Source organism: Prionailurus bengalensis, chromosome C1, assembly GCF_016509475.1.
Source record: "Prionailurus bengalensis isolate Pbe53 chromosome C1, Fcat_Pben_1.1_paternal_pri, whole genome shotgun sequence".
NCBI classification, from domain to species: Eukaryota; Metazoa; Chordata; class Mammalia; order Carnivora; family Felidae; genus Prionailurus; species Prionailurus bengalensis.
Window position 1 is genome coordinate 110,317,769 of NC_057345.1, and position 20,740 is coordinate 110,338,508.

A 20,740-nucleotide genomic window follows, 5' to 3' on the forward strand; every position below is an offset into this window, starting at 1 on the left:
TGTAAGATGTGAACAGTAGGGGGTACTTGGCTGGGGTATATAGAAATTGCAGTATCTTGGGCGCCTGGGTGGCTCAGTCAGTTAGGTGGCCGACTTCGGCTCAGGTCATGATCTCACGGTCTGTGAGTTCGAGCCCCATGTTGGGCTCTGTGCTGACAGCTCAGATCCTGGAGCCTGTTTCAGATTCTGTGTCTCCCTCTCTCTGACCCTCCCACGTTCATGCTCTGTCTCTCTCTGTCTCAAAAATAAATAAACGTTAAAAAAAATTAAAAAAGAAGAAATTGCAGTATCTTTGCACATTTTTTATAAATCTAAAATTATAAAATGTCTTTAAAAGTTTATTTAAAATAGTCTTAATTTATTTTCTCTTGAGATTTTTAATACATAGTTTTTCACTTATCAAAATTTGAATAATGTCACATATAAAATTTTGAGTCCTATACTAATGTAAACATTTCATGTTGTTATAAACTATTTGCAAATGTTATTGTTAATGACTTGATCATAATTAAACAGATATATAATAGTTTAATTATACACTTCCCTAAGTTCAACACTTAAAAAAAAAACACTAGCAGTAATTTCTGGGAGAGCTTTGGTTATATAGAGAGTCACTATGTGCCAGAATCTTCTATTCCTTCCTTGCTACAGCTTTGAGGTGCATGACCTTTCTGGGTTAGTTTACTGACTAAATTTGTATTTTTTTTTACTGTTGGGGCTAATTTCTTAATGTTTGGATGAAAATTTCTGTGATCTGGCATCCCTCTGACAGCAGTACTCAGAAGTTTTTGTCTATCCCATAAACAAGGCATTCTTTTTTTACATCTGCTGTATTATCTCAATTAAGCCCAGACATGGTCCCAGATACTACATTGTCTCCTAATACAGTGGATCTGGAAATTGTCATCAGTATCCACAGACAGCTGAGAAAAGGAATCAGAGACTAAAGCTCTGCTGAGAGATGAGCTTGAGCCCCAAGACTCCAGTCAGGTTATCTGTATGGCTCTGACAAATGGCTCCCACATGTAAGGAGGCCACTCACTGAGGTTTTGGTAACTGCCCACTGCAAAAACAGGATAAAACAAGTCTTCAAATCTCTGGAAAACCAGGTAAAAGATAAAAACAGCCAATGGCTGGACTCAGACCACAGGACTAATGCCACTGGACTTTGATTGGCATCAAGAGAGGACATGACATGTCACAGGGAATACAGGTGATGTCCATCAGCCAGGCAACAGAGAAGTCCAGGAATATGACACTATCTCTCTTGTTGAGACACCTCCATAAAATTGTTTGGTCATTTGCTTGGTGATGAAAATCCCCTTTCCCCTTCCAAGGTAAGTATGCTGTCCTGACTACTGACAATTACCAGTGCCAAATTTGCTTTTATAAAAGGCCTGGCAGGTTCTTTGCCCTAGTCTTAGGTGGAATTTTTTTGAGTAATAAAAATTATAATTCCAGACTCCTCTTAAAAGTCCATTTTGTTTTCTGCTGATGCCTGACAAGGGAGTCATGTGATTTGCCTCCTTAATTAGCTGACCCCCAGTTCATGCCCATCCCCAGAATCCCGAAAAAGTTTCATGGGTGTACCAGTGAGCTTTGTTTCCTGATGCTCTTTTTTTCCCTCTGGCCATTCCAAATGTGTAGAGATTTTTCCCCATTCTGATTTATAATCTACTGTAACTGTTATCTGACAAGAGTCTTTTAAGTGGAATTGCTCTTGTTACTACTATAATAAAATCCATCGAGAAGATGAAAAGCCAGCCATTGTGGGTTCATCTCCTTTTCTTCTTAGGTGAGATTCTCACACATAGAAAGTTTTACAGCATATTAACATTGCTAATGTTATCCCAGGTTTGCAATTTCAGCAGCCAGTACAACTCTGAAACCTTGGGTGGAGAAGCTCGAAGCCAAAGCTGAGCTGCTCACTGTGCCAGGTCTCCTGTCTCCCAGGCAGGCAGCAGCTTGGTGGTCCTACAAGATGTGCTTTGCTTTCTTCAATACCTTGTAGACTACAGTGAAGCCATATTAAGGTATTTCAAGGTGTTCATGAACTTTCACAGGGATGTCTGAGGCTGGAGAAGGAGAAATCTATCAAAAAAAGGGGGGGCTGGGAAGCTTTTGGACAAGGATGTTAAACAAACTTCACCTTACGTGTAATTGACTTGGAGTGATTGACTATATCATTGTGTTAAGAAGGATTCTGTACTTCCTCTGTGCTCAGCAGAAAAAAAAAAAAAAAAAAGAGCCACGTGGGATCAAGGGTAAAGGAGTGGGGAGTCAAGGCACACATACATCTCAGCCCTGAATTTGCCTTCCCTGATACAGGAAGACAGACTAGACATTTCCTAGTCTGCACTCACATGAAAGCAGAAAGATAGAAAAACATGACCTGATAGAGAACAATGAGCCTGCTCCTATGTACTATTAGGACCTATGCCAGGTCACAACTGTGATTAAAGGGTAGGATTGTCTCAAACGGTGCCAAGACAATGCTAAATATGCCTTCCTTCCAGGGGGAAGAGGAGCCCTGGGATGGGAGCTAGAAGGCCTGAATTATCATTCCTTCATCTTTTTATTTTATTCAGCAACAGCTTTGTGAGCATGTGATGTGTCAGACATGAATGTAGACAGTAAGACATAGTACTGACTTCAAATAACGGCTGGGCTGATTTTATTTTTATTCTTCTTACCAATAACTATTTACATTTTAACTTAGGTGCCACAGGAGGAAATCTAGGTATCTGCATTCTCTCAGCAGGAACATATCATGGAACAGCATGGGTCAGACACTAAGACCAGGAGTGGCAGACCCAAAGTACAGCAGACAGCACCCTGACCTTCCAGGGCTTAGAGTGGGAAAGCAAGGAGGTGTTCCTGGAGGTGTCAGTGGTGAGGCATAGTGAGATGCAGAATTGGAGGCACTCTTGCCCATGGACAGGGTGGGGATTGTATTCAAGAGTAGTTTGTCAAATAGCATCATAAAAGGTAGAATTAGTACTCTCCAGGAAGGAAGGACACAGTCAGTAGGAAGAGAGGTTTAAGCAAAGGTCCAGAGGTGAGGAAATGCATCAGGTGTGTGCCATCTTGCACATAGTTTTGTTTCAGCTTACTGCTAGTTATGAGCTGCAGTGAAATAGAGGAGAGCCTGGAGAGGTAGGCAAAGTCACACCTGCAAGCACCTTGCCCCTTGCTCAGAGTGTGCAACTTCATCTTGAATGGCACAGTGCAGTCACATCTTGCCTTAGAGAGCATCCTTACTCACAGAATGGAAGAAGGAATCATGGAGGGTGACACTGGAGCCAGAAGGCCCAAGAGTACCCATGGCTGCTGTCCAGAATAGGCAGCACGAGGGTCATGTTCCAGATCTGGCACGGAGCCTGACACATAACAATTGTTATTGAGTTGATGACTAAAGAGAAGAAGTGGTGAAATGACACTGACAATAGAAATGGGGAGTGGACATTGGTACTATCACTAGGGAATCAGTGGGACTGTAACTGGAAGATATAATGAGGATGGAGGAGAAATTAGGGAACCCTCCCCTCCCTAAGCTTCTTTCCTTCTTTGTGGGATAATGATCCAGGTCTATGTTTTCTATTGCTCCCTCACATCCAATGGTCTGTCACTTGCTAAGCAACATTTTGGTTGTCTGCATGAATTAGCAGACATTATTTGGCCAACAGCAACTTGTACACTCTCAACACAAAGAAATAAGCTAAGTCAAAACGTCTCAAACTCTGTACATGTAAGAGCCACACACATGATAGGGGCCCATACCAGAGCAGGCCTGAAGGGTCCTGGAAAACATGCATGTCTAACAATGTTAATGGTCCACATCTACAAAAGCACTTCTCAAAATGGCAGAATCTCAGGGGCTGGGGTAAGCTAAGGGAGGAAAAACTGAGGGACATTGGATGATTTCTGCCCTTAGGTTTAAACTCTCAAAGCTGGGACCCTTCAATTCTTATGAACTTTCGTAAGGAGTCAGATCTCAGATCCCAAGAGGAGAAAGTCTTTTGAGTCAAAAATTTTCTTATTTTCTTTTCTGTGTCTGTGTTTTGTTAAGTCCTTGTCCATTTTTCTTCAGGGATAAGCAGTAAAACCCTTGAAGCATGACAAATCTATATGCTTAAGAGCAAATGGGAATTGGGGATACTATATCTCCTTCCACATCCAGAGTTCTGAATAAACTGTTTTCTTGAGGAGAGATGAACCAGGGCATCTTGTAGAGGAGGGTAGCACAGCTGCAGGTTGCATCAGGGACCAAGAGCAGAGGTACTGTGAGCAGGGCTGAGGAAAAGAAAGTCCAACTGGGGCCTCCTCATGTGAGATCTTCTAAGGGGGCTTGTGCTCTCCAGGGCTCCTGCTACAAACCTTGAGAAGCAGAGAGCTCATGTATGAATTTCTCAATGCCAGCATTCTTCCTAGAAATCCTCCCTCTGGGATTTTTAAATTTACCCTTTTCTTCAATATGTCTGCTCTTATGCAAGGACACCTACCATTATGATGGACCTAAACAGTGGTGGTGGGTTTCACCAGTGAGCACATTTTTCATGCAAACCCCTTGCAACACGATTTCTGTTTGAAGGAGTCCTGGTATGGGCCCCAGGAATGTTCTCCAATGAACTCCCACACTCCTTTCTTGGACAGGTCTTGTGACATGATGGCCAGCAGTTCTCTCTCTCACCCCTTTTTAGGAGGCTCAAATTCATCAGGTCTTCTTTACAGCCTGTGCATAACAACACACCCAGTACTATGGACTTCCGAATCAGCCTGACTTAGTGGAACATCCTTAAAATGCCTTCACCATTAAACCTGTGCCTTCCTCCCCACCAGCTCCAATGCAGAGTTCTCATGCCCTCTCTTAATGACTTGAAGACAAAATATGACTTTCTTCTTGCAGAGACATCAGAATTTTGTTGGAGGAAAAGCAATTTCACATAAAAGGCCAAATTAGGTAACTGACTGGAGTCTGCCCATGGTAAATTTTTCCAATGTCTCTTTGAGGTGGGCATTCTAACACCCCATTTCAAAGGTAAGAAGGTTTAGTTCATCAGACAATGTGTCTAAGATCACACAGGAGGTAAAGATAGAGCTGTGGTTTGAATGCTGACTTTGAATATCTGTTCCTCCCTCATCAGCTCCCATTACTGACAACAGGGACATCCACACAGGGCCAAGCAGAGGGAAAGGACAATCCAGGTAAAGAGGAGAGAAGATTGGAACTAAAATTCAATCTCTAGCTGCAAGGAATAAGAACCTTGCCTAATCCACTCACCAAATCCCCTGGGGCAAATGACCTTAGAAATTCCAATCTCAGGAATCACAGCTGCTCAGCCCTTGCCAGCTGCACAGCTGCCCATCACTCCATAGCAGCCCTGGGGGTGCCTTATAAGTAGGGCTCCAAGCATTCCCATTTGCCTGATAGTTGATCCATCAAAATTATTAACGGCATATCCTTTTATGCTCAAAAATGCCCTGGTTTTGATGATAAATTATAGGTTTATCCTGCTTAAAGGGAACTTTAAGTCAACTTTCCTGCATTTATAAGACTTTGCTTCTTGTTGGTGGTCTTGCCTCCTGGAGACTGTGGCTCCTCCTCTCCAGAACACACATAACCATAGCTTACCAGTGTCCACACCAGAAGCAGGAGTACATAGTCTGCCATGGTCTTTACATGCACAGATTATGTTCCGTTAGGTCCTATTCTTCATTCACCCTAAAGCAACCCTTCCCACTCATCACCTAGCTAAGTGTCCTTGGAGGTCCTTATCCTCAACTCTTCCCAGCTTGTCATTGTTGGGGTTGGGTCTCCCTCACTGTGAACTCAGAGTCTCCCCTTCATGGGACTCATCCCTGTTAGGTGTAACACATATATGGAGGGACCCCACTGTTTAACTTGTCATGTCACTGTCCTCCAAATCTCACAGAGGGTCTGCAACATGGGAAAAGAAGAGCAAAATCTTGTTGAGTGGATGAATCAATGAGTATTTCTTTGTGTCTTCTGTCCTTCAGAGGGCTGGAGCCATTTATCTCTTCTTTTTGTCCCCAGCACTCATACAAGCATCTAAGACAGAATGTGCAACCTGCTGAACTGCATGACACCTGAACCTGAGTTAGGAATGCACACTCTGCTGTTTGCATCTCAAGCCCATCTCATTCTGAAACCCCTTCCTTATGCCGAAATCATCTTGATCTCATGAGCAGAATATCGCCTAACATTACCAGTCAGAAAAAGAGGGCTGAAGGATTTTCTTTATTACTTAGGAGCTGTACAGCTTAAAAAAAATCATTTACACTTTCCAGACCTCAGCTGTAAAAAGTGAGGAAAATCTGACTTGATTTGCCCCAAGGTAACATAAAGAAGCATACTATCTGTCCCCCTCACACTACCACCAAATCTTCTGTAGCTTTCTGTTGCTTAGAAAATAGCTTGACGCAAACCATCAGGCACCGGATCTACAGATCCTGGCTTTCCATCCTTTCTCTTGGCTTACATGACCTCCTGCACAGGGCCTTTTCTCTTCCACACTGGAAACAAGCCCCCTGTATCCTCAAATGCTTGGTCTGCATGCTGCTGTCTTCCGCTGAGGTGAATTTCTTTGTCTGCATGTTCTTCACACCCGTAAGCATACACCTAACCAGTTACTCACCATACATTGCTAATGCTGCACCTTTCCCTTTGTGTGTGCTTTGGGAGGCTGCCATGGAGACATGTGCAGGTCAGCCAGCCCCACCATGCACAGAGTGCCTTAGGCATGACAGGCGTCCAATAAGTCCTTGCTAACTGGAATCTCCAGCTGAGTTCCCTATGCCATGGCTTGAGCTCATCTTCTCCAGCCCCATGATCAAGAACAATGGGGTTCAGAGAAGGCAGTCTTGCAGCTGCAGAGATGGGACAGGACTGACCCTGAGTCACATGCAAGTCCCAGGCGGGGGGGAGGGGGGGCACACCCAGGCTTCCCCACACTTCAGCCTCTTTCTAATTCACCATAGGGCCTTTTGTTCTGGGTAAAAAAATGGAAAATCATTGATCAAAGTCCTCTGAACAATTACTTTTCTTATGACTTTTCATGAGACACCGCTTCTTTTTTTTCCCCTCTCCTCTTCTGACTTCTAGTTCAATTTCTTAAATGGATTATTTGTTAAGAAAAAATAAACACCGTACAACATAAACTGCAAAGCGTCACCATGATTTACAGCGAGGAGAATCACTTTGAGCAGCAGTAGCTTCCTTGAGCAATAGCCATCCAACACTGGCAGTGAAGGAGGACATGAGAAAATCAGGGTGAGTGTCCCCAAACCCCTGATGGCATGCCTGAAGCATGCACCCAGTATGCTCCATTTACAGATAATGAAACTGAGGCTCAGAGAGGCTTGGGTACTGCCCAAGGTTGCAGAAGGTGAGCACAGACCCAGATGCTCAGGTGTTCTCCATGGCTTCAGGGCCAGTGAGTGACATGGGGCAGGGATCTCAGTTACCACAAATATTTCCATCCTGAGTGTTTCACCCAGAGCTGCATGGGCCCTGAAATGAGGTGCAGAGGACAGTGTGGTTCAGAGACATACTCCAATCTCCCTGTAAGCAAGCATGAGGTCTCCAAAACAGGCCTTAGGAAGGATGCAGGTTAATGCCTTCAGGAAGGAGGGAGATGAAGGCACAGATAAGCCTCAGGTGACCGGAAATGTCAATGTCTTGAACTGTGTTTGAACCCATGTTGTCATGTTCTGCCCACCCCCACAGGGCAGTGGACAAAGTACTGCCAGGGGTTTTTGGCTGGGAAGGAGCTACTTAAAACTTCAGAGTGATTTATTCTGAATTCCTGAGAAGGAATCATCCCACAGACCCAGGGAAGAAGAGTAGATCCACCCTATTCTTCAGAAAGAAGACATGCCAGGGCCTGCCTTGGGCCTCTCCTGGGATGCTCGTTACAGACACAGATGGCATGTCTGCGCCCTGGCCCCATGCTTCCCACATCATCTCCATATCCTTGACCCTCTGTATTTGCATTTCCAACATTTTCCTGAGCACTGCTGAGTGTCTGCTCATCCAAACTACCGTGTAGGAGGGACTGGAGCTTCTTCCATCACAGTGGAGGCTGGCAGAAAGGGAAATACAGAAGCAGGGATTTGGGAGAGAGGGGAGTAAATCCAAGTGGGCCCTGTGTCACAGGGATTTGAAGCCATTCTCTGCTCTTGTCCTCATCACCCTCTTCACCCTTTTCCCAAGCCACATCTCCCTGATGGTAGGAACTTGCTGGTCCCTATCAAATTCCAGAACATCTTACAGATAGAGCAAATAAGACTTTCCAGAAAAGTGGCCCAGGGTCTTAACAAGGATTTTAGGTGACTCTGATGATCAGAAAGCTGGTTCATGTCCCAGGCCTTGAGAGGGCTGTGCACCTATGGACGGAAGCAGATGTGCAATGGGAGTCATTGCATTCAGGTAGAAATACGGCTCTTCTTCCATCCTCTCCTTCTTCAGCTAGAACTGTAAGGGCCAGGAGCCACTTCCTTGCAAGATGGTACCTGTCTGTGGTCTCTATCTTGCCTCAATGACACCAACTAGAGCTGGGGCTGGGTAGTTAAAGGCTGGTCTTGTCTTAGGCCAGCTTAACACCTGGCTCTGTGCATCTACCCTTCAGCTTTCTCCACCTCCAGGTGAAATTTGTGTCTAGCAGGCGTGTGGGTCAGTGGTGGTGGTCACTGCCAGAGCAGCAGGTCTGACACACTTTTTTGGCCTAAAGTTATTTAAGCCTAATTAGCTTAGAAAAAAATGGCATTTTCTACACACACACACACACACACACACACCTGTCCCCCAGCTGACTGGGTATCAAAGTTCCAGGTAAGGATCCAGGGTCCCTTGGTCTTTCCTTGGTGCCTTGTGCTTTTGTGGCTCTGGGGGAAAGAAAATTGTTCTGGGGTAGAATTCTGGCCTTCCTGGGCACTATGGATAACAGTGGCTTCTCACGCACCACATTCTGGCAGTGCACGGGTACAATCCATCCCCTTAGGGGCACTTTGAGGATTAAATGAGTGCATATTTCTCAAGCACCAGGATATACAGGTGCTATATAAATTATAGTTTACTGAGCCACAATGAAGAGACAGAGCCATATATTTCCCACAACAGACTTATAAGCAGTGTTTCTATTTATTTTTATATTTTTCTTTCCTGTCTAAGCCAGTGGTTCTCAAACCATAATGTACCTGCTGAGTTTATGAAAAACGCAGATTCATAGTTCTCACCTACAGATATCCTCAGTGTTTAGGTATGACCTGGAGCCCAGGAACATGCTACTTTAATGGAGTTGAGGTTGAAGCTCAAATAAGGGAGTTCATGCATGGAAGGATTAGGGGTCACAATCAAGGCTGTTAGCAACCCCCAAGGTTAGGACAGAGCCGGGCTAGTAGTTGTATAAACCGTACTAGATGGAAGCTGGAGGGTCCCAGGCTTTTGCTGAGTGATCTGGCACCTAGCCTCTGGTGGTGTGCCCACCATAAAGCTGAAGCTAGTTTAAAGCAGATGAGCCAGACAATTTCCCCAGCACCCAGCACTCTTCCTGGCATAGCACAGCTGCTCAAAATGTATTTGTTGGTGGGAGGAGGAAAGTAAAGAAGGGAGGAAATAAAATTGTAACTCCCAATTTAGGCACTGGATATTGCAAATTATTTTATAATTGTCCTCTTCTTCAAAGTAGCTTAGCTTGTGCCACTCCCCAGCTTGGAGTCCTTCTCAGCCATAGACCAGCAGGATGATTTTGGAGAAGGCAGCTCGAATGGTCAGCCAGGCTGAAAAGTCAGGTGCTTCAGGGAAAGAGGAAGGGTCCAGGTATGAGACACATGCCCCGCCACTGCCCTGGAGGCCCTCAGACAAGGTGTGAAATGGACCATCAATATGAAAGTGTTTTCGAAACAGTGATATCCTGCGTATATGTGATAAAGCATTCAACTGTTTGATGACGAGAATATTTTTAAAAAATAAAGTAAAACTTTAGAAACATTAAAAAGCTATTTGGAAGGGAAACAAAAATAATATAAAAACAGGGAGGGGGACAAAATAGAAGAGACTCATAAATATGGAGAAGAAACTGAGGGTTACAGGAGGGGTTGTGGGAGGGGGGATGAGCTAAATGGGTAAGGAACATTAAGGAATCTACTCCTGAAATCATTGTTGCACTATATGCTAATTTGGATGTAAATTTAAAACAATAAAAAATAAAACAAGTTTAAAAAATGAATAAACATTTTAAAATAAATAAATAATTGTAAAAAAAGCTATTTGGCAAAATGCTTAATCTGGTAAGGATTATAATTTAGTAACTAAACATGATCATTGCTTCAAAGATATTCCCTAATTTCCCCCAAAGACAGCTGAAAAGTGTCTCTTTAGCAAGCCTGTGTGCCTGCACTGTAATTAATATTGTATATAAAATGAAGACATAAAGGGCCACAAAGATGTTATAACAAAGCCACCTAATTATACACACAAAACTAGGATTTGGGAAACAGAATTCTCTGGTAACATAGCCCCACTCATAATAATATAATTTCATTTGCAAAAATTTACTGAAATAGGTACTAGTTACGAAATTCATGTCTTTTTCAATATCAAACATGTTTCATTATGAGAAAAGTCATCCTGTTTCTACAGTTTGTGTACTTAAATTTATAACCTCATCAGTAAATTTCACATTGTGTCACTCAGGGATTTGTTAAAATTTAATAAATGTATTAGCTGCTAAAATGTAAGAGTAAAAACTAAACACTGACTGGGATAAGCTTGGTTAGGTATGTGCCAATCAAGGGAGAGGAAATATTAAGGCACTTTAGAGAGTTGAAAATCAGTGAAGGGCTGCCTTTAAGAAGCTGGCAGCGGTGGTGGGGGGTGGGGGGTGTCCCAGAGGGCACCAGCAGATTTAATTAATGGATTTCCAGATGCATCCTGAAATGAAATGTCACCAATGGTGCTGTTGCAGGAAGGGCACTATGATTTTCCTCACATACCCATTTCTTGAGGTGGTGAGAAAGCAAAGAGGAATGATCATTGCAAGTCAACAGGAGGTGTTAAAGATAGGCATTGGGGCACCATCTGCAAAGTTGCCATTCTGGGCATAACCACTAACACCTGGGTCCTCCTCTCCTCTCCTCTCCTCTCCTCTCCTCCCCTTCCCTTCCTTTCCCTTCCATTCCCTTCCCTTCCCTTATCCCCTCCCCTTCTTTTCTTTCTGTCTTAACAGCTTTATTGATATATAATTTACATATCGTAAAATTCACCTAGGTAAGTGTACATTTAGTGGTTTTAGTATATCTACAGAACTGTGCAACCTCACCACAACTTACTTAAAACATTTTCAGCATCCAAAAAAGAAACCCATTGGTAGTCACTTCTGCATCTCCCCATACCTAAGCAAATAGCAATCTGCATTCTGCCTCTATGGCTCTGTCTGTTTTGAACATCTTATATTCATGAAATCATATAATATGTGGTCATTTGTGACTGCCTCCATCCACTGAACATATGTTCTCAAGGTTCACCCATGTTTATCTGCCTCAGAACTTCAATAATCCATTACATGGATATACACCACATTTCATTTATCCATTCATCAGTTGATGGATATTTGGGTTGCTTTGACCTTCTGGCTATTATGATAATGGTGTTATGAAAATTCATGTACAAGGTTTTTGTGTGTACAAATATTTTTATTTATCCTGAATATATTGTAATATTATTGGTCATATGGTAATTCTGTTTGACTTCTTGGAGAACTGTCACAATGTCTTCCACAGTGGCTCCATCATTTTGTACCTCCCACTAGGAATATCTGAAGCCTCCTATTTTTCCATATGCTTGCTTGCCATTAGTATATCCTTTTGGGACAAATTTCTATTCAAGTCCATTTTTTTTTTTTCTGAAATTTATTGACAAATTGGTTTCCATATCAAGTCCATTTTTAAATTGAGTTGTTTTATCTTTTTTTGGAATAAAATATTGGAACATTTAGTTCCATTAGCTATTTAAAAAAATTATTTATTTAAATACATTTTAGTTTACATACACTGTAGTTTTGATTTCAGTATTAGAACCCAGTGATTCATCACCTACATATAACACCAAGTTCCACAATCTAATTTTTTATAACAATTTATTGTCAAATTGGTTTCCATACAACAGAGTGTTCATCCCAACAGGTGCCCTCCTCAATGCCCATCACCCACTTTCCCCTCTCCCATCCCCCAACAACCTTCAGTTTGTTTTCAGTATTTAAGAGTCTCTTATGGTTTGCCTCCCTCCCTCTCTGTAATTTTCCCCCATCCCCTCCTCCATGGTCTTCATTAAGTTTCTCAGGATCCACATATGAGTGAACTAATTTTTAAGTAAGGTGTGAGGAAAGGCTCCAATTCATTATTTTGAATTTGCAATTAGATATCCGATTATCTCAGTACCATTTGTTGAAAAGACTATTATATTTATTTTTGGTATTTTTTTTGGTACTCTTGTCAAAAATCTATTGACCATAAATGTAAGGGTTTATTTCTGGACCCTCAAATATTGTGCTGATCTATTGGTTTATCCTTATGCCACATTGTACTATCATGATCATTGTAGATTTGTAGTAAATTTTGAAATTGAGAAGTGTGGGAAGAGGGAGAATATGGCAGTGTAGGAGGACGCTGGGCTCACCGCATCCTGCTGATCACTTAGATTCCACCCACATCTGCCCAATTTACCCCAATAACCAACAGAAGACTAGCAGAATGGACTCTCCAGAGCCAAGCATAGACTAGAGGCCCATGGAAGACGGTAGGAAGGGTGGAGAAGCAGTGTGTGCTACATGGACTGGCAGGAGGGAGCCAAGGCAGTGGAGGGGCAGCCAGCCCACCTGGCAAGGCAGAGCCCCTGAGTCTGGCTTGCAAAAGTGGAGGGGCCAGATCGAATGTGTTCTGACAGCCAGTGGGACTTAATATCTGGAATGTTATAAGTTAACAGCTCTGCTCAGAGAGTGGGAGGGAGAGTTGTTGAGCCACAGAGGACAGAGCTCAGCTTGGTGGGGAACAAAGGTGCTGGGAAGTCCTGTCTCCCTTGCCCATCCCCTGGACAAAATCCCAAAGGGAACCAGTTCCTGTCACGGAACTTGCTGGAACCACACAAACACCCAACACTGCGCTTCTGTGGATCCATCCCTCTGATGGGTCGGCCTCCCTCCTGGTGCCACAGGGACCCTCCAGAAACAGACCACTGAAGGCAAAGCAAGCTGAGCCTGCTCCTCCTGCCCCTGTGCACCTTGCGGATCCACCCCAGCTAATACACCAGATCCCATCGAAGCAGTACCACAAGACTAGCAGTGGGCAAGTAACACAGACAGAGGCCACACCACTCCACAGTGAGTCCTGCCCCCTGGGAGAGGGGAAGATAAGATACACACCAGTCTGACTGTGGCCCCAGAGGTGGACTGGAGGCAGACATCAGGTCTGATTGCTGCCCCGCCCACCAACACAAGTACCTCCAGACAGCACAGAGGAAAGAGCCCTGCAATTCCCCGCCAATCCAGGGACTAACCAAAATGACGAAACGGAGGAATTCTCCTCGAAACAAACTCCAGGAAGCAGCGACAGTTAACAAACTGATCAAAAACGATTTAAGCAATATAACAGAAAATGAATTTAATACAATAGTCATAAAATTAATCGCTGGACTTGAAAAAAGTATACAGGACAGCAGAGAATCTATTACCACAGAGATCAAGGGACTAAGAAACAGTCAGGAGGAGCTAAAAATGCCATAAATGAGCTGCAAAATAAAATGGAGGCGACCACAGCTCGGATTGAAGAGGCAGAGGAGAAAATAGGTGAATTAGAAGATAAAATTATGGAAAAGAAGAAGCTGAAAAAGAGAGATTGAAAAATCCAGGAATATGAGGGGAGACTTAGAGAACCAAGTGAGATAATTAAATGAAATAATGTACTCATTATTGGGATTCCAGAGGAGGAAGAGAGAGGGAAAGGTACTGAAGGGGTACTTGAAGAAATCATAGCTGAGAACTTCCCTGAACTGGGGAAGGAAAAAGACATTGAAATCCAAGAGGCACAGAGAACTCCCTTCAGATGTAATTTGAATCGATCTTCTGCACGACATATCATAGTGAAACTGGCAAAATACAAGGAAAAAGAGAGAATTCTGAAAGCAGCTAGGGATAAACATGCTCTAACATATAAAGGGAGACCGATAAGACTCGTGACGGATCTGTCTACTGAAACTTGGCAGGCCAGAAAGGAATGGCACGAAATCTTCAATGTGATGAACAGAAAAAAATGCAGCCGAGAATCCTTTATTCAACAAGTCTGTCATTTAGAATGGAAGGAGAGATAAAGGTCTTCCCTAAAAAACAAAAACTGAAGGAATTCATCACCACTAAACCTGCCATACAAGAGATCCTAAGGGGGATCCTATGAGACAAAGTACCAGAGATATCACTACAAGCATGAAACCTACAGACATCACAATGACTCTAAACCCATATCTTTCTATAATAACACTGAATGTAAATGGACTAAATGTGCCAACCAAAAGACACAGGGTATCAGAATGGATAAAAAAACAAAACCCATCTATTTGCTGTCTACAAGAGACTCATTTTACACGTAAAAACACCTTCAGATTGGAAGTGAGGGGATGGAGAACTATCTATCATGCTACTGGAAGTCAAAGGAAAGCTGGAGTAGCCATACTTATATCAGACAAACTAGACTTCAAATTAAAGGTTGTAACAAGAGATGAAGAAGGGCATTATATAATTACAGGATCTATCCATCAGAAAGAGCTAACAATTATAAATGTCTATGTGCCGAATTCGGGAGTCCCCAAATATATAAACAATTACTCACAAACATAAGCAACCTTATTGATATAATGTGGTAATTGCAGGGGACTTTAATACTCCACTTACAACATTGGATAGATCATCTAGACACAGGATCAATAAAGAAACAAGGGCTCTGAATGATACACTGGATGAGATGGACTTGATAGATATATTTAGAACTCTGCATCCCAAAGCAACAGAATATACTTTCTTCTCAAGTTCACATGGAACCTTCTCCAAGATAGATCACATCTGGGTCACAAAACAGCCATTCAGAGTATACAAGAATTGAGATCATACCAGGCATACTTTCAGATGACAATGCGATGAAGCTTGAAATCAACCACAAGAAAAAGTCTGAAAAACCTCCCAAAGCATGGAGGTTAAAGAACACCCTACTAAAGAATGATTGTGTCAACCAGGTAATCAGAGAAGAAATTAAGAAATATATGGAAACAAATGAAAAAGAAAATAAAACAATCCAAACACTTTGGGATGCAGCAAAGGCAGTCCTGAGAGGAAAATATATTGCAATCCAGGCCTATCTCAAGAAACAAGAAAAATTCCAAATACAAAATCTAACAGCAAACCTAAAGGAAATAGAAGCAGAACAGCAAAGACACCTCAAATCCAGCAGAAGAAGAGAAATAATAAAGATCAGAGAAGAAATAAACAATATAGAATCTAAAAAAAACCTGTAGAGCAGATCAATGAAACCGAGTTTTTTTTTTTTAAATAAAGAATATTGATAAACCTCTAGCCAGGCTTCTCAAAAAGAAAATGGAGATGACCCAAATAGATAAAATCATGAATGAAAATGGAATTATTACAACCAATCCTTCAGAAATACATGCAATTACCAGGGAATACTATGAAAAATTATATGCTAACAAACCGGACAACCTGGAAGAAATGGACAAATTCCTAAACACCCACACACTTCCAAAACTCAAACAGGAAGAAATAGAAAGCTTGAACAGACCCATAACCAGTGAAGAAATTGATTCAGTTATCAAAAATCTCCCAACAAATAAAAGTCCAAGACCAGATGGCTTCCCAGGGGAATGCTACCAGACATTTAAAGGAGAGATAATACCTAGCCTTCCCAAGCTATTCCAAAAAATAGAAAGGGAAGGAAAACTTCCAGACTCATTCTATGAAGCCAGTATTACTTTGATTCTTAAACCAGACAGAGACCTAGGAAAAAAAGAGAACTACAGGCCAATATCCCTATGAATATGGATGCAAAAATTCTCAATAAGATGCTACCAAATCGAATTCAACAGCATATAAAGAATTATTCACCACGATCAAGTCGGATTCATTCCTGGACTGCACGTCTGGTTCAACAGTCACAAATCAATCAGTGTGATACATCACATTAATAAAAGAAAAGATAAGAACCATATGATCCTGTCAATCAATGCAGAAAAAGCATTTGACAAAATTCAACATCCTTTCTTAATAAAAACCCTCAAGAAAGTCGGGATAGAAGAAACATACTTAAACATCAAAGAAGCCATTTATGAAAAGCCCACAGCTAATATCATCCTTAATGGAGAAAAACTGAGGGCTTTCTCCCTGAGATCAGGAACACGACAGGGATGTCCACTCTCACTGCTGTTGTTTAACATAGTGTTGGAAGTTCCAGCATCAGCAATCAGACAACAAAAGGAAATCAAAGGCACCAAAATTGGCCAAGATGAAGTCAAGCTTTCACTTTTTGCAGACGAAATGATATTATACATGGAAAACCCGATGGACTCCACCAAAAGTCTGCTAGAACTGATACATGAATTCAGCAAAATTGCAGGATACAAAATCAATGTACAAAAATCAGGTGCATCTTATACACTAATAATGAAGCAACAGAAAGACAAATAAAGAAACTGATCCCATTTACAATTGCACCAAGAATCATAAAATACTTAGGAATAAATCTAACCAAAGATGTGAAAGATCGGTGTGCTGAAAACTATAGAAAGCTTATGAAGGAAATTGAAGAAGATATAAAGAAATGGAAAAACATTCCCCGCTCATGGATTGGAAGAATAAAAATTATTAAAATGTCAATACTACTGAAAGCTATCTACTCATTCAATGTAATCCCAATCAAAATTGCAGCACCATTCTTCTCAAAGCTAGAACAAGCAACCCTAAAATTCATATGGAACCACAAAAGGCCCCGAATAGCCAAAGTAATTTTGAAGAAGAAGACCAAAGCAGGAGGCATCACAATCCCAGACTTTAGCCTCTACTACAAAGGTGTAATCATCAAGACAGCATGGTATTGGCACAAAAACAGACACATAGACCAATGGAATAGAATGGCAACCCCAGAACTAGAACCACAAAAGTATGGCCAACTCATCTTTGACAAAGCAGGAAACAATATCCAATGGAAAAAAGACAGTCTCTTTAACAAATGGTGCCGGGAGAATTGGACAGCAACATGCAGAAGGATGAAACTAGACCATTCACAAAAACACACTCCATTCTTACACCATTCACAAAACAGACTCAAAATGTATAAAGGACCTGAATGTGAGACAGCAAAGGATCAAAACCCTAGAGGAGAAAGCAGGAATAACCTCTCTGACCTCAGCAGCAGCAATTTCTTACTTGACACATCCCTAAAGGCAAGGGAATTAAAAGCAAAAATGAACTATTGGGACCTCATGAAGATAAAATCTTCTGCACAGCAAAGGAAACAACCAACAAAACTAAAAGGCAACTAACGGAATGGGAAAAGATACTTGCAAATGACATATCGGACAATGGGCTAGTATCCACAATCTATAAAGAGCTCACCAAACTCCACACCCAGAAAACAAATAACCCAGTGAAGAAATGGGCAGAAAACATGAATAGACACTTCTCTAAAGAAGACATCCAGATGGCCAACAGGCACATGAAAAGATGCTGAACATCGCTCCTCATCAGGGAAATACAAATCAAAACCACACTCAGATATCACCTCGTGCCAGTCAGAGTGGCTAAAATGAACAAAACAGGAGACTATAGATCCTGGCGAGGATGTGGAGAAATGGGAACCCTCTTGTACTGTTGGTGGGAATGCAAACTGGTGCAGGCTCTCTGGAAAACAGTATGGGGGTTTCTCAAAAAAATAAAAATAGACCTACCCTATGACCCAGCAGTAGCACTGCTAGGAATTTACCCAATGGATACAGGAGTACTGATGCATAGGGGCACTTGTACTCCAATGTTTATAGCAGCACTCTCAACAATAGCTAAATTATGGAAAGAGCCTAAATGTCCATCAACTCGTGAATGGATAATAAAATTGTGGTTTATATACACAATGGAATACTAGTTGGCAATGAGAAAGAATGAAATATGTCCTTTTGTAGCAACATGGATGGAACTTGAGAGTGCTAATTGAAATAAGTCATACAGAGAAGGACAGATTCCATATGTTTTCACTCCTGTGTGGATTCTGAGAAACTTAACAGAAGACCATGGGGGAGGGGAAGAAGGAAAAATGGGTAGAGAGGCAAGGAGCAAAAACATAAGAGACTCCTAAAAACTGAGAACAAACTGAGGGTTTATAGGGGGTGGGGGGAGGAGAGGGTGGTTGATGGGTATTGAGGAGGGCACCTTTTGGGATGAGCACTGGGTGTTGTATGGAAACCAATTTGACAATAAATTTCATAATAAAAAAAGAAAAAAAAGAAATTGAGAAGTGTGTGTCCTCTTTGTTGTCTTTTTCAATTTTTTTTTCTTATTCTGTGTCCCTTACAGTTGCATATGACTGTTAGGATAAGTTTATCAATTTCTGGTAAAAAAAAAAAAAGTCAGCTGGAATTTTGATAGGGACTAAGCTCAGGTCTATAGGTTAATTCAGGGAGTTTTGCCATCTAAACAACATTAAACGCTCTGATATATAAATATGGGATGTCTTTTCATTTATTTGGATCTTCTTTATTTTTTTCAATAGTGTTTTGTAGTTTTCAACATTAAAACCTTGCACTTCTTTTTACTTGACTTACTCCTAAGTATTTTACTCTTTTTGGTGCAGTGGCAAATAAAACTATATTCTTAATAAAATTTTTGGATTATTCATTGCTAATATATAGAAATAAAATTGATTTTGGCATATTGACCTGTATCATGCAAATTTCCTTACTTTGTTTATTGGTCTTGTGAAATTTTTAGTGGCATTCCTTAGAATTTTCTATATATTAGATGATGTCATATTTAAGTAGAGATAATTTTACTTCTTTACGATCTGGGTGGCCTTTATTTACTTTTTACGCCAACATCATCAACTCTCAGTGTACACTGGAAACTGCCGGAAAACCTCTTCTGCTGGTAGGAATATCCTACCAGCACCCCCTACTAAAAGGCTTAATGTTGATGTATATCACTATGGAGGAGAAATGCTTAATGAACCTCCACTCTTGATCACACAATATATATTTAAGTGTGAAATCAGAGCTAAAGGCAATAAATTGGTAACTGACACACCACCACAGGTAAAATTTCCTCAAGGTGGTGGGGTAGTAAAAAGAATGTTAATATTTGAAGAACAGATACAGTCATCTTATGTGTTAAAATTTTTAATTTTCACAACTTTGAAAAGAGAAGCATATGTACTCCAATTTTATGCTCACAGAAATATAATTATTCTTCAAAAGACATACACCTTTAGTAGGGGTCACATCTCTTATCACCTAGGGCCTCACTGGGTTCTAAGTGTGTGCTTTTGCCATCGTATCACTCTGTCTTTAGTCAATATTTGTTACAAAGACTAAATAGTTTTGGAGAGTTCCAATCTAGTAGAGGTAAGAGGTAGAAATGCCTCCCCCAAATATGATGGCAAAAGGATGAGAACATCCAATGTTTCAATGTCAATACCAAGCAAGAAATCCAGTGACCAATGTGACAAATAAAAACAATTCATTGACTGTGCTGAGAGTCATTGTGTTTTACTGTTAGAACTGGTAGAGTATAACTTAGATGGTTTTCTGTGTGTCATACTGAAATTCTCATTTTGGACCAAATTTATTAGAGCTACTAACAAAAATAGATGGAAAGCTCTACCCTGTTTTATGCTACAGTGAAAAAATATAAAAGTATGATATCACATAAAATAGTGGATGCTCAACCTAATGGAAAAGTATAACATGCTCAAACAGATACATAACTACACGGGACTCTCTCCTTTGAATTTTCCAATTCATAGTGCCATCGCAATTGCACAAAGCCTCCCTCTTCTGCATCTGTCTTCTGGGGGAGAATTTCAGAGATGTAGCGCTAACACTGTCAGTGTCATGTGTCACATTTCAGTGGGTCAGATCTGAAATAACAGCTCTACCCCTTTACAGATTGCTTTTCCCTCAGCAAATTAACAGTTTCATCCATATGACAAGTATTTCCTGAGTTGGTAACATGTAATGCATTGGGAAAGCACTGGGGGACTCTAAATTGAATCAGAAACCCTGAACCCAAGGGCATAAATTAAAATCTCCTACAAAGTAGGCAAATGGTAAATGGTTTATGCAAGCCTAAGGAAGGAAAGATTTGATCATGTGGATACTTCTATTTGGTCACTTCCAAAGAGAAATTTAAGCTCAGGACTAAAAATCATGCAGCTATAGAAGAGGTATTGTAATGCATGTCCTGTGCTGTTGCCAAGAAGCTGAAAGAAGCTAGTCAGATTAATGAACCTAATGCATGGTTGCGGACTGGCAAATATCTATTTCTTTTTTTTCTCTTCTACAACCCACAAGTGGAAAATCTCAGAACTGTCCAACTTTATTTGAAATTTCAAACACAGCCACCTCAGCTCTCCCAGGGTCACTGTCCTCAGGAAGTCACAGGCCAGTGCATCAGGAGCTGTGACA